Genomic DNA, 25,065 nt, shown 5'->3' with positions numbered 1-25,065 from the left:
CAAAAAATAAAACTGCAATAATGATCTTGTTTCCATTAGACCTTTCAGATCACTTACAAATTATCTGGAACTCCTACTGTTTATTTGTTTTTACTTTAGATTGTTGCCCCAAGCACTTAAATAATTGTAATAAAATAATAATAGAATTAAGATTAGATAAATTAAGTGGAAATGAAACTGAATACATTTTCCATGACAGCTGGCAAGTCCCATTCTGTGACTGCTCAGAAAGAGAACTGGAATTTTTATGACAGTAGACAATGAGGCGATCGTGTACAGGATGTAACCCAATGCTCAAGAGGAGCAGTGTGCAAGTGACACATCAACAAAAACAAACTTGTTTCATTTATGTCCTGTTAATTACCATAACTTACATAATCATGGACATCTGTTCTCCCTTTCTCATACATGTACCTATGCACAGATAATTACCACTATCTATTGGTCAGAAGAACAAACAGTTTAATACAGAGATAAATAGATTATAGCATATAATTGTATATAAGTATACATACATTTTAATATATACAGATATGACCTACAGATATGTGTTACTTATTCCTGCATCACTTTGCAAGCCAATTTTTTAGTTCTTAAACTTCACATCCAAACTATAATAACTTGTTCCAACTTGCATAGTTGGAGGAGCATCATACAGAAAAAAAAAAGAGAAAATAATTTTTAACTAATCAAAAATTAAATCTGACAGTCTCAGTTCAGTATTTAGATATGATGGTTCCAAAACAGTTTCAAAAGTTTTTTTTTTCAACCAGACTGCAACTTTAAAATAGTTGCATTCTTCCAAGAGAAATAGCCACTATTCTATTGAATTACTCAAATAAAAGAGAAAAGCAACTGATACACAACTTATAATCCTTAGTAAGTACATTTTTTTTTTCACATTGAGTCTTGAGTACTTAAGGATGATATTTTTTCCATTAAACATTTTATGATTGTCCCCTCTCTATAACTGGGTTTTTGGAAGTTTAGGAAAGAAGCCAAGAAAGCTAATTGTTTTCCTGGAATGTCATGTCATAGAATCATAGAATGGTTTACATTGGGAGGGACCTTAAAGATCATCGAGTTCCAACCCCCTGGACAGGGATACAGTGTTTATTTTTGTGCCTACAGTCACATACCTTGTATATATAAATTAAGGGTTAGTCAAGAGCATAGCTATGTTCAAAGGGTCATTTTATAACAAAGAAATGGAAATATCCACCTACATAAGGTTAATAAACTTCCTTTATGTTGACCAAAATGTACTACTGTGAGATTGTTAAAAGCAAAAATTTGCTTTAAAATATATTTTTAAAAGCTATGAGATCTTCAGAGGCTACTGATATTTAATGGGTCTTACTAACATTATACTTCTATATATTTTGAAATTAATATGAAATTGTAGATATTAAATTAATTTTAAATTTCATCTTACCTAGTCAACGGGCCTGACTTTGTTTGCATTTCTGTTAATTGCTGTTGGATGAGAAGTAAAAAAAATGGTTATGATATTTTTTTCTACACAGGTCCTGGATAATATATCCTGGGTTAAACAACCCTGAACTGCAGGTACTGAATTACTGCCCCCACTTTCCAGAAGGATAACTAATTAAATCAATCTGCATGTGCCCTTGGTTAGAGGAATTCCTGCATGTGACAGAGAATTGCTACTCCATGTTCAGTCATTTCTAAAAAGGCTACTAATTATACATTATGGAGATTTGGATATTTACTCATTTACTCTCTTTTCTCAGTCTCCACCCTTTGATCAGTGCACTGGGATTGTCCCACCAGCTGGAAGGAACTGGGGAGACGAAGATGGTGAGCAAAGCTTTCCTTATTGAAAGTAAAAGAAACTGTTTCCATGCTGTCAAATGGTTATTGGGAAAAAGGAGTATTATTTTCATACCATCATTCCTCAGCATTAGCATTATTTTGATTTTGCCTTTCTCTGTGTTTGCATTTTCCTTTCATCCACAGGATCTTAACAGAAGGCTACCTGGGAAAGAATATGCTGCATTAAATAGTAAGATAAAATAGTGCATAAATAATCTGTCCCAAACAGAAGAAAACAAAAGTTTAACTACCATTCTCAGTTAACAAATTTGGGAATTACTTCACTTACGAAAATGCTTTTACATTTGAAATTGAAACCTTTTATTATTTTCACAAAAACATAATGAATTGATTTAATTTATTTCATTCCATGTTTTAAAAGTATTTAAAGGAAGAAAATTCTTATTTGGGAAAAATGAACTTTTAAGTCACATTGGCTTTTTATATCTACATAAAACCACATTTATTTATTTATTTATTCATTTTCAGTCTATACAGAAATGCACTTAAAAACACGGCTATTCATACAGATTCATCTGTAAGTCAGTTTGAAAAGTGGTTATAAGCCTTGAGAACAAATAAAACTGCATTTGTACACAATTCAAAAGAAATGGAATTTATAGCTTTTTGCTTCAGTTCTCAGTACATTTTAACTTTCGTAACAAAATTCTAGACAAGTCTTGTGTTGCTTCTACAAAACATGCATTGTGAGTTAAGTAACAACTTAAAATGCTAAAGCTGAACTTCTTTTTTGAAGTGCTTCAGGAAAACACATTTCTGGACCTGGTAGTCTTGCTTTCTACTACTACCAAGACATAGATCCATATCCTTGTAAGGTGCTGAGCACTCTCACTGCCCTGCATACATCAGGGAAACTGAAAACTCACAGCACTAGGATCCTCACTTCCAAGACTTCAAGCCCAGTGTAATCTCCAGATCCCTCTTTACACCCAACCAAGACTCAGACCATAAAATTCTTGTGTCTGTTGACCATTCAAACTGTCATTCTGTGACCAGCATCATGTAGTATCCTATATTACAAAACAAAAAAGAAATAAACTTCCACCATCCAGCTGTGTGAGAACCTACTGGACATTTCTTCCCTATTAGCCAGATGATCAGAAGATTAGTTGGTATTCTAAGGCTTGAGGATTTAGATCATGTCCACTCTTTTTTTTTCCCCTTATTTTTTTTCGTAATGTGTGTGTGTTTTCAATCTCTAGCGTAATAATTCTGTATTGTATTCATTTTAATCCTGTGAAACTATTTACATACTATACTTCTGTTGTATTTCTTTGGAGAGAAGAAAACTCAAAGGACCACCACTCAGAAAGTCAAGTCATCAGTCCAGGGTCCCACTGAGCCCATGGAATTAAGGGACAAATTCTCTGCTGTTATATGTTATATATGAGGAGGCTGATGACAACAGGGAACAAGGGAATGACTGGGAAATAATTACATACTATATCTGTTTATGACTCCTGTGGAACTGGTCCACTGTTTTAAAACAGTAAATTGTTGCTTTCTTTTCACACCTTCATATCAACAGTCTGATATACACTGAAAACAGATAGAAGACAATATCTAAGATGATTCAGTGGTTTCTAAAAGCTAAAGGGGAAGTACAGATATTGATATATAGATATAGCTATAGACATAGATGAAATAGATACACATGCATATATGAATTTTCTATGTAGTGTTTTTGCTGAGTCAAGCAAAGGAGACTGGACTTAGTTCATACTAATCCAGGTCCCCATATCTGGGGGGGAGCAGAAGGCTTTATTTTTATGTCTGAGTTGTCTTGCCCACTAGTACAAAGGAAAAAAAAATCTGAAGTTAATTTGCTGAGCCATGGAGCCTTCCTTCTCACTTTCCTCCTAATAGAAAGTGTGCTAAAATAAGGTCTGGTAGAACAAGTAAGAAGCTGCAACTGGATATGACTGACATCCTTGACCTGGATAAAACTAATGCTGCACACCTCACACCATTAAAACTGAGATTAAGTCCAGGGAAATCAATGTCATTTTAGGGTGACTAAAACAGAATTTCCTTTTTTTTTAACAAAACTTGTGCCAAGTAACATTGGTACTAATGGTAATCTCATTCCTTTAAAAAAATGTAGTACCTCCTATGAACATTTTTTTTTGTGAGTAAAAATGTTTTATCTTTTCCTTTAAAATTGCTGTATTTGAAAGAACATATTTTTTCCTAGCACCTGCTTAATCTTTTGTTCCACAGATAATTTCTCATTACCCAGGTGTCCTCTTATGGACCCACAGAAAGATTGGGCCTAGTTTAAGTGTGAAATAATCCTGTTGCTTCTATCTGAGAATGAATGAGCCCAGGATTAGATCAGATAAAACACACTTGAGATAAAGTGCACAAGGTGGATTATATGAGAAAAGAGGATTTAGTGAAGAACATATCCACAACTTTTTGTTAACATAGAGAATGGTAGCTTTTGTAAGCAACATTTATGGAAACTCAACTGGAGGTTTAAAAGCTATGTCTTTTGTTGTACATTTCTCTGCATACATTTGCTTTGTAGCTGGTAGCTTTAACTTTGGAAGCCATGCTGGGCCTTGACTCATGCTCATTTTGCTTAATGAAAAGCTAAGGATGTACTTTTACTCATAGATTCTTATTTTGTTTTCTTTGAAGTTTATTAAGCTATCCAGTAAGATGGGAGGTTCATTAGGTTGTTATTATCACGGCCACAAATTAAGCATCTGTTCCCTGGGGAGTTATAACCTTCAAGTGGATGTCAGAGCCATACTTATTACAATATTTACTTAATTACCAAGTTAGTGCTCTTGTCATATAAAATACAAACATGGACTCTGCTGTCCATGTTAGACACATAGTCTCCACCTGCTGAATGTTTAAGATCCAGGCATTTCATTTAAGTGCTCTTTTAAAATATGCACTAAATAATTTGGTAAACAATTATCAAAGAAGGTAAACCAATAACAGTGAAACAGTCATGAACTTAAGATATCGTATTCAAAAATGGTATGTTATCTGATACTACCATTCACTTTGGTTTCACATCTCAGGACAAATGTAGTTTCCAGTAACAACAAATGCATCAAAACATTGGCAAATCACCTCAAAAGTCAGCATCAAGATGTGCCTTGTCAAATAGCTGTTTTGGACATCACTGGACTTGAGAGTATTCCTCTGGAATAAAATTACAGGCTTTACAAGGCTGGAGAACACATCTTTTATGAAAACTCTGGGAATTTCACTCACGAGGCAAATTGCCATCACAAATGTCTGAAAGTCATTTTTCATCATAATTTTGTGGCTTTTTTCCTCGCCTTCAGTGCTTTAATTATCCAATGTTGTAAATTACAGAATTACCAGATCTTCCCTGTCTAGTCGTCTGACAATGTCAAGCCATATAAAACTGAAAATGTTATTCCCTCTTCTCAGACATGACTTGTGTGAACAGATATGACTGTTGGGAGGATGTCAGCACCACAGAACAATGTCTCTATTTTTGGAAAAGTCATGTCCATTTTTACTTCAAATGTTGCATTTGGACTTTATAGGTTTGGGGGTTTTTTTATCTGACAAACTCATCATTGGCTTGCCACCTACCATATAACTAATACCACAAACCCTTCATATTTTTCATATTTTATACATGTAACTATCACTCTAATAGTAATACACTGTTTGGCATGGTCTATTCTTGCAGCCCTTTTCCCCATAAAGAAATCCTGTAATTATTTAACTTTGATGAATCCTTTCCTGTAGATTCTTGTGTCTACCCCAATTATAGAAGGAACACAGGCTTTTAAATCCCGGTCTCTTGAATCACAGCATGGGAACTGCTTCCATTGTTTCTATAAATTCTAGTTAATATAAGAACACTCTTGAAAAATCTGGGTTTGTGCAACCCTCAATTTTAAAGAAATAATGGTTACATCCAAGTCTCGAGTCTTTTTGGTTCTCCCATCAAAAGGAAAGGTCAGTTTAATGAAGTAGTCCCCTACCAATGAACATGAATTCTGAAATACAAAATATTACTGGCTTGTTTTGAAATTTTCAACAAACTTAGTCAACATTTCAGCTTAATAAAATGTGATTTTCCAGCCTAAATGCTTCAAGAAACCCCTCAATTGTTTTTGGTAGGTGCATATAAACTATTTTCAAGTAAAATACTGAGATTCTGGGATCCAATATAAAAGAAAGGTGCAAAGCCTTTTGTAGAAAATATCATAGAAATAAATCTTTTCCTAGGAAACTATGTATATTAAATACAAAAGCGAATGCTACAGTGTTTCCTGTTCATTCTTGTTAAGTTTATATTAATTAGCAAAGAATTTTGATAACTTTTCCTAAAAAAGAAGTAAAAAGTAATATCAGTGTCTGAAAATATGATTGTATCAACATTTTGGTGACCACTGAATCTCAACTACTATAGTTCAGAGTAAAATTCAAGCCACATCCAGTAAAACCCCAATAACCCAGCCTCTACATATCTTAATTTTGCCCTCTTTTTTTTTTTTTTAACTTGAGTTTTTTAAAAACTCATACCTCATACCTTTTGCAAAGATGTACTTAATCTGTTTTTCATTCAGTTCTGTTTGAAAAAGATTACAAAACAATTAAAAACTAAGCTTACAAAGCATTAAATTTGTTAATAATTTAATTCTTTTTTACAAAGATGAAATAATTTGAAAAGTTCAAATAAACTAGTTAGTTTCCATCTTGTCATCTAAGCATAATTAAAATGAGAAAACTCAGCAATATGAGTTATAGCTTCAGCCATTAGGGACCCCTTTATAATTTTGCATAGGGCATACATTAGTAAAGCTACTTATACAAATGTCATCAGAATATGACTCTTACTTTGAAGTGTCTAGGTTTTCTCAAATGTACTCAAATACTGGGAAATAGAACAACATTTTACATAATCTGTAATAATTATAGAAAAATAATAATGAAAATATTCTCCGGTGAATTTTACTCTCCTACATTTAAAAATAGTTTTGTGATTAAAAATAATCCCCTGTAATTATGTCCACAGAGCTGTTTAAGCTATTTTATCACTGCTAATGAAAATATGGTTATACTTTCTATGAAAAGTATATTTCTCAATATGATGTGCCGTAAACAACATGTCTTTAGGCTATTTTTGACCTTTAACCAATGGGAAAGGTCTGTCTAGTTGATCTCATCTAACTACACAGCAGGTACAAGGAATTAAACCAATTTAGGTTGAGTCCTGGTACAATATCAAGTATCAGAAAATGTTTTTCAAAAGGAAATACTTAACAAGTTTGTAATCCACAATTATATTTACCCAATGAAAGAGGAAAAAGAAAAAAATCTGAGCGTGTTCAACAGTGTGGAATCCCAAGCAAAAATCTATGATATTATTTCATTTGTAAAAGTTGCCAAAGAAGGATGTCATGAGCAAATTAAAAGTAAACAATCTACTCTGGGTGTACATTGAGTCAGACTGCTTGTAAGGTCAGGCAAGAAAAGCAAAATATTAAATATCTGCTTCAGCAGCCTTAAGATATTTGCCTGACTTTCCAACTGAACTGTGTTTTTCAGTGGGAGAATACAGAACATAGGAGCTTAATAATAAAGGAGGTTTTTTAATAAAATGGGGTTTTTTTACATTAATTAGTTCTGTAACAGCACATGCATAACATAAGGGGAGATCTTTGCTTTTGGCAACTATACAGGCCCCAAACTCAAAATTCTGGCTCTACTTCTTTGCTGAGATGGACCCTCTCTCCAGGGACTGAGAACTTGGAATGCACACTACTTTGTTAGCAAGCAGGAAAACCAACAAAATTATTCAGGAGGATATGGTGTCATCATGTGAGGAATGGGTGTTCCAGAGATTCTGTGAGAGCAAGCTGAATATTTGCCCTAAATCCTTGCAAAGCCTATTCTCCTAGAAATTGTCAGAAACAAGGGGACAGTTCAGAAGGGGATGTGATCCAGAAGGACCATCATCTTCCAGTGACCAACTGTAATCTACATACATATTCAACTGCTATTTATTAAAAAGATACAAAGGCAAATTCACTAAAATGTGCAATTTAGGATGAAAGTTTGCAGACACCTTCGATCCTCTGCCTGGCACGATGTGGGGGAACCATGATCCCCATACACCAAAGTCTCATCAAGCAGAGGCAAGAGGATGTTGGTACTGCATCTTGGGTGGTTACCTTTGGATGTATGTCTGGAATGGGGTCTGGTCTGCACTCATGTTGCTTTGGTTACAGTGGTGTTCAAATGACAAAAATGAAACAGAGCTTAAATTTTGCATAGTTTTGAACAATTTTGCTCATCAAAAACAACTCTTGAAAATTTTCCCTGCGCCTCTGACCATCTCCTGCTTCCGATATTTTTCTTGGATTAGAATGGGTTTAGACAGCCTAAACTCTTGTTGGAAACTTTTTTTTTTAAGGAGGTACCTAATAGTGTCATTATTTATTGGTGTATATCCTTATAGAATATTCAAATGTTTAAAACTGGAAATGGGGCATAATGCAAGGCACTATAGAGCAGATGCTAAGCTTGAAGTGCTCTTAGGAATACATATACCACATTTTAATTTCAACTCCTATTATTATAGTAACTAGTCACAAAATGGCTTCCTATTTATGCAATGTGTTATCTGTAATGTCACTTAAATTGAATAGTTGAGTGCCTTCTAATAATGTATGTTTACTTCATGAACTTGTGGGCAATTACATTGAATTATGCCTTTTGTAGGTCTTTTTTTGCTGACACATAGTGCACCAGTGCTTTTAAGTGTAATTGCAGTTCTCCCTACCATTTAGAAAAGCTGAACATTGTTAAAGGTTTGCAAAATTACCTACACTTAGACCATAGGCAACTAGGCAAATTAAATGGCAGTGTCAGTAATATCACAATGTAAATTGGTGCCAAGCATAATCCAAGGCAGAAGCATTTTTTCAGAAGAATAATGTTTATGTAGCACCTCCAATGCAACAGAAAAACACAGATACTCTCAAACTTGTAAAAGTGCATATTTTTGATACCTGAAAAAAACACATACAGCACACAATTTACATGGCTATCAACCGTCCAAAGAAGAAAATATATATTTACACACACATACTTGTACAACTTGGCTACATGTTCATTTTATAGAAGAGAAAGCTATGCCCAAATATCAGTGTATCAGAATCCTTCCTCTCCTTGGGAATAGTGCTTCACCAGAGGAGCAAAAAAATATGTTCCCAGCAGCCTGTAAGGACCAGGAGGGATGGATGGAGGGAGAGACAGAGGGAGACCATCCTTGCAGTGAAAACTGGATCCTGCCTACTCCATTCTCACCAGACCTTCAATTCACCATCATGAAAGAAGGAAGCAACCAATCTCATTGACCATGCTTGTTCCTCCTTCTTTCCTTAGGGAGCATTGAACAGTGTGTCCTCATCATGCTTTTAGTTTGCCAACAAATCCATGGAGTAGATCCCCAGGTGACCTCAGGTTTGGAGCCCCAGTGATAGTTGGCCATGATCCTTGCCAAAGGAGGAAACTTTAAAGTCTAGTGAAAAGAAAGGAATCCTTTGTTTCTATCCTTATTCCTGCTAAGCAGTGAGATTGATCCCTCAGGTGACTTGAAGAGCACAGGTAGAAAGAAAATCACCTCTTGCTATTGGCAGAAGGCCTTGTCTTCTACAGCTGGAACCCCAGGACTGTTTAATTGGGGCATAGAATTTCAAAATCAAGTTAATACATTTTCAGTCTGATGCTTTAAATCTATTCTCTGTGTGCTGTGTCATTATTCACCTCAGCATCTGGATCATAAGATTGTATTTCACTTTTTATGCACTTTGATGGTAAAACAGAAATTTCAAAGCAGACAATATTTTTATTTGCCAAACTTTTGCAAAGTTCATGAAGCACAAAAATGCAACCTTTTCACTACAGATTTGATATATTGGTGTTTTTCTCAAGAACAAAAACTTGGAGAATTGGTGGTGTTTTTACCATAGGAATTTAAATTATCATACACATGGACATGTCACTACAGAATTTTTTTAAAGTAGATTTATGTCACCCTATGGGGCTTAAGGGTATAGTGATTATTATACACTGAGAAATGTGCATTTAGCTTACAAAACCAATGTCCCACAGAGGTGACCACTCTAGAAAGACCAGCAACATCACTTAAGTAAATTAAATTTGAAGTACTGTCCTGTCACTTCATGCCTCTAGGCCAATCACTCACTGGTGGAGACATCCTAGTTTTGGATTAAACCAGCTCAACCATGCAAACTGCAGCCACTGCATGGGAATGAGCATCTGGGATTGACAGGTCACAGATCATGGCAATAGAAGCCAAAAGTCCAATGACATAATTTTTATTTAGAGCAAAATCCTAGTGGCATTTTGGTAGAATTCAATCTTCAGTAAATATTTAACAGAATAAACCCAGGGGGATGAATGCTGATCTCATTTGCTTTCCTTGCAACTTGAAAGTAGCAATGGAATTCTACTGGTGCGAATCAGAATCATTTCCTATGGCTGAATGTAAAAATGGGTATGATAAAATGGAAACAATCACATTGCCAGGCCCAGCACATATATGCATAGTAAGCTGTCAAATTTTGTCTATTCAGAGTTCCTAGGGATTTTGAATTCCTCTTTCTATTGGTATTTCTAACTAAAAGTCAGGACTGCAAAATGTGCAGTATGAAACAATCCCACTGAGTGGCTTGTAGTCATTTCCCTGTGATTAGCTTGGTTAGAAAGTGAGAGGCTTGCAGAACAATGGCACAACATGGACACAAAAATTTTAATTGTGTATGCTGTCCCCTTCCAAGGGACAGCATGGAAAAGACACAACATCCAGCCACCAAGAGCAACTGTGCATCTCTTCTCTTCTTTTTGGTTTTCTAAATGCATGAAAATCAGCAGGACATACTGCTTAAATGAAAGGCTCCTTACTACAGCCTTACTAGGAGCTTTTTTGTGAGCAGCTGAGACCGCTGACCCAGCTATAGCACCGTCTCTAGTAACTTCTGTGTGATTGGAATCTACTAACTCGTGCTGTAATTTAAAGAAGACAGTTGTAGTTTGAAGTCTGACAGTTCACACACATGATAATAATCTCATGCTCATAGGCCTCCCTGTACCTCTTCTTCATCAGTTTTGTTTTCACCTTTTTACACTAAACGCAAAAAAGGTTTTCAGCAAACATCAGTGCTAAATGCTATTTCATTTACCTGGACATAAATTATTCAACTACCACAAGTATTGCAAAAATGTAACTTTTAATTTGGTGAGAAAAAAACCCTTAATTGCTACATTCTGTAACTATTCTTCCATACTCACAATGAACTTAGAAGAGAACAGCAAAGAATTGAGGAATCCTGATGCCAAACACAGCCTCTAAACTGCCAGCTTGTCTACGGAGCTTTTTACTTTAAGGCACTTAGGGGGAATAGCTCATCACTAATGATTTGGAAACACAGATCACACAGATCCTCAACTCAAAGTTGAACAGTAACCTGAGTCTTAAAATCCATGTTATGTCTCCTTCCTCTAATACATATAGAGATTTTAAAAAAATAATATTAATAATGCCAAAATACCATGTCAAGCTCAACGGTTTCCCTACAAACTCTATCACCTGTTTATCTCTCACCCTCAGTACTAACACTAAATTGGGCCTCATGAATTATTCATGAGGGGCCCTTTAATGGGATCATTTTTCCTGGCTAGCACTGACACTAATGCTAAGAAAAATCTCTTGACATTAATCTTGGGTTGAAGAAAGCCCCAAATACCTAGTTTTCTTCTGAATGTTCCCTTTCCTCCTATTTAACACTTTGCAGAAACAAGTCATTCTACAGCTCTGTTATGCATGAGTGTGGGCATGGGAAGGTAGAAGGGACGATACAAGGTCGTAGAGGGAATTTGTAGCAATAGGATTTTCACATTGGAAACTCTGGGGTCTGGTCCAGCTCACATTAAATTTAAATGAAAGTTTTCCATTGCCAGTCCTGGGTAGCCAAATCGAGTCCCAAGACTTACTTTTTTCTTTTTTCTTTTTTTCTTTTTTCATATATGCATATTTTCTTGGAATGAAATGGGAATATCTGCTTGAAAAAGACAAGCAAGCTATGAATCTCTAACTGCATTATTTATCTAAACTGCCTAGAATTGATTAAAGCCCTTTTTCCCCCCATTAGTTTATAGCTATTCTGATGATGAAGTGATTCAGGATGTTTTTTGGGGCTGATTACAAGAGTCATGGGCTCTGGTCTTGCAGTTGCAGATATGACCATTGACAGAGTTATGGGAAGCCAAAAGCAGGTTTTGGTACCTCCTAAAGACAGAGTTGTTTTTAGTTTATGCACTAAGAAGACTCCTGTAAAATACTATCCAATTACAATCCCTCCCCAGAAGAAAAATTTCTTTAAGGTGTCCTAGGAAACTGTGAATTACAGTCTAAAATGTAGCTGTTTAGCTCGTGCTGTCTGATAGAGACCCCTTCACACACACTGTTTTGGTCATAGTGATAAAACTACTGACTTTCCTCATTTTTCTAAACCAAAACACCTAAAAAGCAATAAATTTATTTTTTTTTCAGTTAGAGCTTTCTGACATCTATAATGGTTTTGTGTCTAAATCTGACAACATTTGTAACAAACTGAAGTGACTGTTACTGCTGGAATGTCCTGGAGGCTTTTTCTGTCGGAGGAGATGACAGTAACTTTTCCCATGCAGATTAAGCTGGTGTTTACAGATTTGCCCTGGGTGTGCATTTTTATCCAGCTGTGATCAAGTAACACTGCCTGATGAGTGCCAGACAGATCTCCTGAAACGAAGGGCTTACGTGCCCATCACTTCTGAACAGAACATGGTTCTAATCTGGACACCACAGCAAAGTTCAGTTATTATTTGTTTTTTATTTTCCCTTCATTTGTATACCAAGGCAGAGTACTCACATGAGAATGCAAAAAGCTTCATCATTTGAAAATCTCCTTGACACTTGAGAGAAACTAGCATCATAAGGATCTAAAAATATTTTTGTTCAGCCTTTCAGTTCCCCGCATTGAGCTCTTACTGAGGATTTAAAAACAATTAGAAGAAGGGTGGGGTGGTTTCACAATTGAGAATTTAGGATTTCATTAATTCTTTCTTTTTTCTTTTTCTGATGAATATGTTTTGAATGCTGTAATAATCTGAAATATGGCAAAATATAGCCTCAGTAGCATATAAACTTTTTCCCATCAATGAAAGGGTGAGGTCAAGAGGTTGTTTGCCTTTGCAGGACCTGAAGCTATGTGCACATTCTAGAGATACTCTGAAAGTAGCAGTAGTTGCATATTGCTTTCTCAGAACTCCTTGCTATTCCAGCTGGAAGGGAAAAATTTCTGTCTCCTAATGGCTGATTTGCTGTTTGGAACCTCTAATTCATGGAAAGATAAGAGGAAAACTCATGTCATCAGTTGAATTTGAATTTAAAATATATTTATAAATATTAGCAATATTAACATTGCCTAAAGTACCAGTGACTTATTTCACATCTGCTGTGTGGCTTGAAGCTGTTGCTAAAAACACATGAATATGCCAAAGTAACATCAGTAAAAGGAGTACTTAAACTTGTGGGTCAGATTCAGCTGTTTTATCAGAATTTCTACTGCTTTCCAAAACTAATTGATCCATATTCATATAAATGCCCATGAAAATAACACTTGCCTTTCAGTTTCCTGTTTGTTTCAAATTGCCACACAATTTGCAGACCTCTCCTGCTCCAATATTAATTCCAGTACAGAAAAGCACTAAGAAACCGATCCTCCACCTCTTGTAATAGTCAGCACTACATCATCTAAGTATCCTTACAAATTGTCAGGCAGCTTTTTCCAGAAGCCAGCATGAGGAGGTACAGATTAAAAAATATATAATTAAACAAACAAACAAACAAACAAACATCCCCAATGGTTTGTACCAAGAGCTGGTGTAGATAATTTTTATATTGGCTATACAACTTATATGGTGGTGAGGGCTTCAAAGGTGCAGAAAACACAGGGGGAAAAGTGATTCCAGAATCTGGTGCAGAAAATCAGTACTGTCTGCAGAGTGTTCTTACTCTTTTCTGACTGCGAACTGGTCAGGTACTGGTGAGTTCAGGGGAAGGCTCAGTTATAGAAAACTTTCCACCTGTGGGTCACAGATTCAAATCTGGACAGGCCTTTGATGATTGGAAGTCCTTACCACATGATGGTTTTCTGGTGACTTACATGGTGGGCTTGTCCAGATTCAGTGAGCAGATGTCCATATCACAAAAGACACTACTTCAATTTGTTCTCTTCTTGGCAGCTGTACCAGAGAAACCAAGGAATAAATGGACATAGCCCTCCTCCCTCCCAACCCTTACTTTCATTAAACTGGCAGGCTATTACAGAGGAACCTGCACTTGGAAACTGCAAGAATAGAGAATACATAACAATTTTACTCACTGCTGAGTTCATAAATTACAATATAAGCAGTAGGCCATGCCAGTTTCAAGTTGCTCTCTGGAAGGCACAGTTTGAAGCCAGACTATCCCAGGGGAGTGAGAAGAGGCTTGCAGCCTCCCACACTACTTCCCTGTACAGAAGAAAATGCTAGCAGTACTTCTGTAAATGCAAGCAGCCAGCTCTGAAGGCTCCTGGCTAAGGATGAAGTTCATGGCTCTTCCATCACTTAACCCACATCTGGGGTCCCTCCTCTGCTTTGAAGAGTGCAGAACCAGCAGAGCACGGGAATGGAGCGGTTCACTGGAGTATGTCTGCATCCATGTCATAGGACGAGATAACAGGTACAGCCCCAGAAACCTCTTGGAGCCTTTCTCACAACCAGCTAAAGCTGAGTGAGCCTACATTACAAGTGTTATCTGTGTAGTGTGAATCCATTATATATGTTCACATACATACCTTTGTATGTGTATATGTGGCACCTCATTGGTTGACAATAATTTGGCTATTCAATAAAAATTGAAACTAAGTTTATTTTTAAAAGAGCTTATTATTTTTAATGTTTCATCAAACCACTACCTCATGGAAAACCTATCAACTTTTAAAACTCAGTTTTAAGTTGCCTAGTTCTAATAATCATTAAAATTATAAGGAAAAAAAAATAATTCCAACCAGATTTTGAAAAACACTAAGTTCCTCTTTGACTACAGTTAAAAAATACACAAAGTTGAAAGACTGCTTTCCTGGGACTTGTTTTTATGGGTGTACTGAAAACTCAGCATCATGAAATTATATGAATATAATTCTTTAAATAGACAATAACACTTACAGGCCAGATTTTAAATGAGTTGTGGTTAGTTACATAAATACATTAAAAGCTGGCTTTAAATCACATCAGTATCAAATCCCATCAGTATCAAGTTTTATTCTACCTGAGGGCAATGAAGTCAAGAAACTTGTTCAAACAGCCTTAAATTCATTACACAACTTTTTTTTTTTCTGTTACAACTGTACCAGTTTGGATCCCAACTCACATTAAAACGTAGTTGAACATATTTGAGCTGCTTTCTCAGCTGATGTAATACAAGCAGCTCAAATAATAGCAGATTTAGCTCTGGAAAATCTGACTTACACAAAATCCACCTATTGGAGCTAATTAGATGTGTCGTTCAGCTAAGGATCTGGTCTGGAATCATTACTTTTTTAAAAGTGTCAGCAAGGAGCAGCACAGAAGAACATATATTTAATTCATTTATTTCTTCATCCATTTCAATGAACATTGGATTTTATCCTTTTGTGCACAAAAATAAATCTGCACAGAGATTTTTATAGCAGTTATTGATTTAGAAGGATTCTCTACACTATTTAATTTTCATTTGCCAGGAAAAAGGCATTTTTTAGCAGTCACCTGTATATTATTCACTTAGCTAGGTGCCTGTATGAGCTCTGCACTTCTTAAAATCCCTTTCAGGAGACTTAATTTTCACCTGCAAGCACACTAGTGACAGCTCCCTGTTCTTCTTCATTGTACTGACAATAAACCAAGAATCCCTGTACTCATTTCATTATAAACATTTTATAAGCATCCCATAAAGATTACTTCTGAACACAACAGTCAGAGCTAGATATGAGCTTCTTTTCCCTGCGATGAAAGGCTAGTGTCCAATCAAACGAGTCACCCAGGCCCTAAAATGGCTTTTAAAAAAAATAGTTTTAATCTCTTCATTGTCTGACTTCACGGCATGGTAGTGCTGCCCTTAAATAAAACTTACATAAAAATGGTTAGTACAGCTGGTCAGAAAATGTGCTTGAAGTTTAGAATCACATATCATTGTTTATACAGATGACTGTTTGGGATAGACTTCAATAGAATCTGACTTTACTAGCAAAGGAGAAGGCTTTGGCAATAGCATAGGGTGATCAGCAACAGCAACTCATATTTTCCAACTGAGATCAATGTGGACTTTAATCCATTAATGCAGACCTAAATATCACCAGACAGATATGAATAGATGACAGTGAAAGAGTGAGAAAGAAAAGTCTGGAGTAGTCAGATTTAAGAGAGTTGTTTCATATTCCAATTCTCTTTAGTACTCTACAGGAAAGCAGCCTGTTTCTAGATTTTCAATTAGCATACCCTAGTTATGAACCGAAAACACTTCTTTTCTGCTAACACAGATGATTTTTTGTTCACCCATTTTGAGCCTGCGTTCAACTGGATTTTTACAAACCCTTGGAAACACGTTAGCAATACATTTTTTTGAAATGTCAGGGAACGGGTTTGTTTGGAATGGAAAGTTGCCGACAATCACGCCAAGTTGTTCAGATGCCAATTTAGATATTTAGATACTAATGCCAAGCTGGGGAAATGGGAAAAGAAAACCCCCCAACAATAAAAACACCACTCAAACCGAAAAGGCTCGCAGCTCTGTGCCTATTAGATTAAACTAAAAATAAAGATGACGGCAGTGTCTGCAAGCAATTTGGGTGGCCAAAAAACAATGGTGCCCTCTGGTTTAAAAACAGTGTTTAATGTTTGCACTGTTCTTACTTGTCACAATAAATTTGGATAGGGTTCCTATTTCCTGAATTGACTGAAGCTTTTCATTCTTTAAATTTCTAATGTGTTATGTCACATCTTATTGTATTTCATGGTGTCACTTTGCATTATTTTGTATCATTGTCTCTGAAGTTGATGAAACACAACACAACACACGACAAAAAGAAATAAGCTGTTGGTTACACAGACTAAGTGTTGTAATTCAATATTTGTCAGATGCATGAGTCATTATAAAAAATCTCAAATTTTCAATAGTTGTTACTCCTTAATCAGTGAGAAACCTGTTCAATTTACTAGTTTATCACAAAGAAAGGACCCTATACTGGGAAACACAGGATTGTCATTATTTACTCAGCATCAGAGTATGCTGCTGCTGCTTCTCAACCTCAGCATTGCTAATTCATAATATTAGAATGAGATTTGAGACTTACTAGGGTAGAGAATTTCTCAGAATGAAATAATGAGAATATCCATTTGAGACAGCATTAAAGGCACAATATGACTGTTTTGATTTTACACCACAAATACAGCGCAGATCTTTGAGACTATTTCCATTCATTATGATTAAGTCATGTCACTCAACAGAGAGAAAACTGAGGGCTTCCCCCCTCCCTCCACCCCAATTATTCTTGTTGATAGCAATACCATAAAACTCAGGAATTATATGCTCACAATTGTAGTCTGGTTAAGAAAAGGGACTATGTATTTTCTGAGAAATGAACCAACTTATTGCTATAAAATATTACAGTCTGTAGTCCTCACAGAAAAAGATTCAATATTGCAAGTATTATTCTTCTCTAAGAAGGAACTACATGAATATAAGAAAACTTAGTAACAGTAGTATTAAGTCATGAGGAAAATAGTCTGGTTGATGAACTGAGCTTTAAATTTGAAGTATACTTGAGGAACTTCCAAAAATGTGCACATAGAATGAAAACAAAAAGACAAAAATTAGAGGCTGTCTTTCAGTGCAGTTGTTCTTATTCCTGAATGTCTTTTTTTGAGTGGATGGGACTCAAGTGTTTATTTTCTGTACTATTTTATTCTTATTTTATATCTTTTGCTGCAATACAACAAATTTGTTGTAAAGAAACAGCAGTTGTATTTCTGCTTCATTCCATTGTTCTGGTCATTGCAAGACATGGGCTTTTGTTGCTTTTTGCCTCTCAGGAAAGAGGAGAATAGATAAGCTAAAGACATCCTCTAATATTTGTGTTATATCAATGAGGTTATGTTATAAAATATATCCACAAGTACAACTGAGAATGTGCCAGAAAATATACTCAGCCAAGCAAAGGACTGTGAAGTAAGGCTGCCTGAAAAATAGGGCATAGAGCTGACCAGGAGTCATCAGGTTCAAGCGTGTGCCAGGACATGAATCACATCACATAAGCCCAGCAAATAAATCTGTCTCGCTCTGTGTTTACTCCCACACTCCTTTCCCCCATTTCTTGTCCAAATGTATTCATAGCCCCTTTAAGTCCATTTGTTCTCTTGTCAAAATTATCACGTGAATTCAAGAGCTTTTGTTTCACCCTGGCATTTACCTCTTACTATATGTACTTACAGATATCAATTTTTACTCCTCTCGACCTCTGTTTTGCTGGGCACAGCTTCTTTTCAGACAGGTCATCCTTTCCTCTGATCTTCATACTAGTCAGCACCTCTTCACAGCTGTTAAAAAAAACCCAGAACATTTGCACCTCAACCACAGGGATTCAGAATTTCAGGGTATGTCTAACAAGCACCTTGGCCAATGGCATAAATACTCTCCTTGCTTCATTAAAAATATTTTACTCAATATATCTCTAAATTGTATTTTCCTTTTCTGTGGTCTAAGTGCACCGGTAGTTCATAGTAATTCTATGACTGACTGTTACAACTAGGTGGTTTTTCTTTCTGTCATTTCCTACTGATGAGCCTACAGTTCATAGCTGGTTTTTTTCATTAGTCCTTAAGTGCATGACCTTGCAGCACAAGACCTTAAATTCCATCCCATTTCTACTACCTCAGTCTTCAAGGTCATTTAATTCTTCCTGTATAATATTCCAATCCTCCTCTGTATTCATGACATCTCCCAGTTTTGTATCATCAGCAAATTAATTAGTACACTCCTACTTTTTCTGCCTAGGCCATTAAGGAAAATATTAAATAAAATTAATCCCCAGACCAATCCTAAAGGAACTCTACTAGTAACTTTCCTCCAGGGAGAGAGAGAAATCCTTTCAACATAACTCACTCTCGTCTCCTGTTCAATCACTTCTTTACTTATCTTACAGCCCTGATACTTGCTCTTATCTTTTTCAATTTAACTAATAATTCCCCATGTAGTAATGTATCAAATGTTTTACTGAAGAGCAGAAAGGTTGAATCTTTTGCATTTGCTTTATCTCAACAATCAAGCTGTCATTAAAATAAAAGGGATGAGATAACAAGTTTATCTGAATGACTTCCAAAAAAAATAAATTCATATTTTACTTAATCCCATTTTCCCATTTTGATCTTTTTTTTTATTCTCAAAGTCCTGATTTAGTTTTTGGGTCACACCTAGTTTGCATTTAATTTCTATTCGCTCTTCAGTGCACAGTGATTTTCTTGGTTATTTTCTCCTCATATGACGGAGAAAGCTTTTGCCATCTGTTTAATTTGGTTTGAAAGGTCTGACTCTGCTCAACTTTTGCCAATTCTCTGTATCACTATCTTTATGAAGTGCCAAGGCTCACACTTTTTGCTAAACTGTTCTTACAAGTCCCCCATTCCTTTTCAGGCTTTTATTATTTCTTATAAACTCTCTGAGGTTGCAATCTATCTGCTAAGGCATATTGTAGGTCCCACACATTAGTCCTCCTGGTTTAAGGCACATCACCTTGCTTATCCAGATTCCCAAATGAATCACAAATGCCCCAGGAAACAGACATATCAAATACTAGAAGCCTGCTTTATCCTCTTACTTGTTTGTTTGTGGTTTGAACAAGCACATGTTTTGATTAGGATTTTGGCTGTAACTATTACATTACCTTAATTTGTAACAATTTCTAAGTTGAATACTGCTCATGTGTATTCTGTGAATTGAGCAGAGCTACACCTCTAAAGGTTGTCAATTGATGTCACTTGTCCTTGCAAAGAGCAACACATCTACCTGGACAGGCAAAAGCTCAGAATAATCCCAGATGGCAGGAAACATCTCACAGGAATGTCAGAGAAAAATGACTTCCCATAAAGCCTTTCTAGTGGCATTTGATTTGACATGAACCCTGTAGAGCTCACTCAGCGGGCCAGATTGCAAAGATGCTTCCTTCAGCACATTCTGGAATATACCAGAGTTGGGCAGAACTCCTTTCTATAAGTATGAACAAGCTTTAGGGGCCTTTGCTTGAGTGGAAAAGGATGTATGAGAGGGGCAAGCACAACATTTCAGAGCATTGTGGAAGTGTTTTTGCATGGGGGTTTCAGGTGCCAACAAGAGATAGGAGTTATAGAATCAACCAGAAGCTCTCGTCATTGAAATCCATGAAGATTTTGACCTTTAGAATAGTTTTTCCCTGTGTTTCTGTTTCTTCCTATACTGGTGTTATCCTTACTCCCAGAACTAACTCATGTGTATTTGAATTCAGCATGTGCACCTACTGTTCTCCAGAATTTCACTTGCACAGCTGCTGTCCTGACCGGTTGTGTAAAGTTTCTGTAGTTGCTCAAAAGCTGTTCTCTTCCAGCAGTACCTCTAAGTCACTGATGATTTCAGGCTGTTTCTAACTGCCAGTATAAGGAGGATTATGAATGTTCTGTGATTCAAAGTTAATATAGTCAAATATGAGACAATGAATTTTTTTGAGGAAGCCTCTTGAAGGGTTCTTTCATTTCTCTTAACATATTCTGATTTTTAAAAAAATTATTCTTGGATTTCAATGGTATATATGTTGAAGAAGAAACCCTACCTATTTACTCCATGTTCTTATGCTACAGAGAAGCCAGAGCACTACGGGTCCAGGGAGGGATCTTGTAATAAAAGTACAGAATAAGTCATGCTTATTTTCCATAGTTGCTCCTTTGTTCCAGCATCAGTGATTGGCTAGAGAAAAGCAGAGGCAGTGGTATGCATAAAGTAATTTTTCCTTCTGCATTCTTGATATTTCTAACTTATAAAGTAACTAACCTCAGTGTTGCCTCCAGGTCATCTTGTTTAAGAACCACTGATGGACCAAAACTACATGGCTTTGTCTTATTGTTTTTTCAGTCCATCTATACTTTTAGCCTCCATAGTTTTCTATTGAAATGAAGTCCACAACTGGCAGCATTTTCTCCATTTTAAACCTTAAAAGCTCATTTGCTGTGGGAGCCTTGCATCTCATACTGTGAGAAATAGTGAATGATGATTCCCTGCTCACATTCTGACATAATTCATGTTTTTTCATAGTTTTCTGTCATATCTCTCTTCTGACATGGCTTTTGCAAGATGAAGAGTCCTAATGTACTTGAACTCATATGAAAGCAGCTACATTCTTCCCATCTCCCTTGTAATCCTTTCCCAGTTCACCTATAGTTTTCTATAGATGCAAAAATCAATACTGAACACAGTATTCCTGATGTTTATAGCAGTTTCATGCAGGAGCATTGCAGGAGCATACCCCTTTTGATTTCTTTTTCTAATAATCTAACGATCAATTTTCAATTTTGACCATTATTGATGTTTTCAGAGAATCATACACGTTGACTTCAAACCTCTTACCTGAAAATTTTGCAAGCCACTTTTACACAGGCCTAAGACTGTTTTTCTCCATAAGTGTTAGAATATATCAGTTTCCCAAACATAGGCATGTAATGTCACAGCTAAGGACTGCGTGTGTGTGTGATTTCTGCCATCTTCACTCGGGCATGTCCCCCCTCAGATGACTAGGTGTTTATTTTCAAGCAACTGGAACACACACTGAATGTCCTATACTATTTTGTCCCCTACTTGGCTAGGAAATACTATTCCAAACCTTCACAGTCAGCTGTAGACACATCAACCTTAAATAATTTTGTATCATCTATAAACAGTGGCACCTCCTGAATCATCTCCCTTCCTTGACAAATGTTATTTATGAATATAAAGAGTGCACAGATTCTCTGTGCTTCTGTCAGCAAACTCTGTGTTGTGAAAAAAGTTATTTCTCCCTGTTGTCTCCTATTTTTATTTGGTTATTAATTCAAGCTGTTTTCTCTTATTTCTTAAGAATTTAGTTTCTCAAAGATCTTGTGAGTTAGGGATCCTTTATAAGGCTTTTAGAAAAACCCAGACACAATATCTTGATCACATGATCTTATCTCATGTTGTCCATAGAGCTCCTACAAAATTGTATCTGTTCTCAATAGAAACTGTATTCATACTTAACTAACTTACCTGATGTCAAAGTTAAAATTCAGCAATTTCCCTATTGAATTCCGTCTGGAGAAATACAATCTGATCCTTATAAATAGATCCTGTTGATTTTCTCTTATTTGTTTCAAAATCTTTTCTATTGACTTTTCAGTTCAAAATAGCTTCTTATATTCATGTCCTGTGAGAGTAAACCTGGAAGAGACTCCTGGTAGTTTTAGTGATAAAGGCTGATTCTAAAGTTTAATTTTCCTGCTGTGATCTGACATTACTTAAATGCTCTGTTCATAGTTTCAACACTGAGCTCCAGGAACTCCTTTCAGGACTTTCAGCAGACTTTGCCGCACCCATTTTATTGATCCTGAAGATGAACAGACAATAAACCAGATTTAGCCTACCCAAAACCACACTCGGGTCACAACATCAGACAGATCTGTCTTCTTTGCAAACCACTCCCAGCATACACCTACTATTGGTACTAAATTTCTTTCAAGAAAAGTCAAATCAAAGCATATCAGTGGATAACAATGAAACTTTTTTTACTGATAAATAAGCCTACTCAGTCTTAATATCAGACAGAAGTAGATACTAATTTTCAGTATGTCACCAGCCTTATTGTCTTTGATCTAACTCTCTGTAAAAGATCTTTTTTCTTGCTCAAGTAGCACTGTCATCTTTATAGATATTCAGTGCCAGTGATCCACTGCCTGTATCTCAAATTAAAAAAAATCCACTACTGTACACATTTCTGCTCTTCAGAAGGATGCAAAATCCCTATTAATTATATATCAACCATGTGTATGCAACCATAGACATAGAGTTAAAAAGGAGTTTCATGATAGACATACCACTTACTGAACTGAATGGATATTTAAATCCCAGTTGTCTGAAGAAGGGGGAATTGAATGTCTAGTCTCTGTCTGTAATATCTTATTGAAATGAACAATACTGTGCACTTACAGAAGGAGAAAGAAAATTGCTTGGACAGGTAATATGAATTCCAGACATGTCAGTGATTGCTTTGCTTTGCCATTTCTGAAGTGTCAAGTTTTCAAATCAGTATTATTCACCTCTAATTAATATCAATACCCCAAACCCAAATCTTTCTGTAATTGCTTTTTCATGTGTATTTTCCATATGTTCTCACCCTAAGACAGTATGCAGGTTTGAGAGGCCTAAACCATTTATAGTTCAGCAAAGACCTTAAGCTGTGCTTTTCAAGTTTTATTAACAACAAGTTCCAGTTCCATACTGATTTTCCTGCTGTGCATACAAAAATGCCACAAGCATTTTTGGTGGGTATTAACAAATGTCAACAGTACAAAACCAATCCTACATTTTGCAGATAATTAGACCATCTGAAATAATTTTGAAAAGGTGGTTTCATTTGTGATCTGTGAGTAATTCACTTTCATGGACACATATTCCTTCTTAGAACTGGCTAGAGTAATTTACACATTACAAGGCTTCTAGACATAGTTGGCCACTTATCCAGCGCTAATAAATTGAAAATGTGTGTGCATGATTTAACAGAAAAAGGAAGATGTGAATGTAATACAGGTAATTGCTGAACTACAGTTCTGCTTCTGACAGTAAAGAATATATGAATAGAGCTGTCTAGAGGACAAAAGTTACCTTGCATCAGCTTTCAAAATGTTGATTTTTTCTTTTAACTATTTGAAAACAATTATATGACCATCTTTGTGAAAATGCTTTTTGTCAAAAAGTCTAGTTCCAGGCAAAGTGATTCTAGATGTTCAACTGTGAGTGTATGTGGGGAGGGAATGTGGAACCACATTCTTCCTCCTTCAGAATCCATTCTGGACTTCAGAGGAAAAGCAAACGTTTCTGTAAAAAAAAAAAAAAAAAGGTAAGATTTTTCTTGCAAAATATTTCTCTTTCAACAAAAGACTGATTTCTTTTTAAAATAATTTCTGCTATAGCTAATTTCTGCCAGACTTTTCATGTCACCAGCCACTGGTAAATTGGTGTATCATTTCCAATGCCCTACTTTACAAAATGGATCTTCTAGATTTGGTTTCTGGTTACTTGGAATGGACCTTTGCAGAGTCACAAAAGTTTTCGGTTTTGAAGAGCTCTCTACTTCAAAGGATAAACCTTTTCTTTATAAAGGTTCATTCCTGCCTCAAGAAGTCTGAGAGTTCTTAACAGAGGTGGGATTTTAAGAGGGAAAAAAGAAACATGGTTGAAGAGTACAGGACTGCTGTGTGCCCTGGCATGTTGATGATGCAGGAAGTTTCCCCTTTTTTCATATGCATTTTTTTCTTTGCTCTTAAAACCCTTCTGTTTCGGGTGGGTTTTTTGGTCAGTTGGTTGGTTGGTTTTGGGGTTTTTTACTGTTTGATGTTGAATTTCTCCCATCCCAATGAGATTTTAAATAGATGTATGAAAAATAAAAACCTAGATCTACAATCCTCAAGTAGGAAAACAGAAACAAATTGAGCTGTGAGGGACAAATGTCACAACTAAAGTAGCAAAATCCTGTAAATTCTGTAACACTGCAATCAATTGAAATTGTGTCACAGCTCAGAAATTGAGCTGTAATTACTGAAAGGCTCAGGAAATACAAGGATTGCAGTTCTTATTAAAACAAGCCACATTAGCCACAGTAAAGAGAAACAGGCAAAATAAAAAAAAATACCATTTTTTTAAAGTAAGAGATTTCTTTAAATATCAGCCCAGAATTCAGTGTCTTCTCAAATTATGGACATTGGGAGGAACACCCATGGCTGGGTCATATTACAAAGGCATGAAACAGGTGTGAAGACTTTGCAGTTTATATCTTCCAATTGAAAGGAAAATACTTATCAGAAGGA

This window comes from Manacus vitellinus, unplaced genomic scaffold, assembly GCF_001715985.3.
Source record: "Manacus vitellinus isolate BGI_N305 unplaced genomic scaffold, ASM171598v3 scaffold_29_pilon, whole genome shotgun sequence".
Classification (NCBI taxonomy): domain Eukaryota; kingdom Metazoa; phylum Chordata; class Aves; order Passeriformes; family Pipridae; genus Manacus; species Manacus vitellinus.
Note: the sequence above shows the minus strand (reverse complement) of the source record.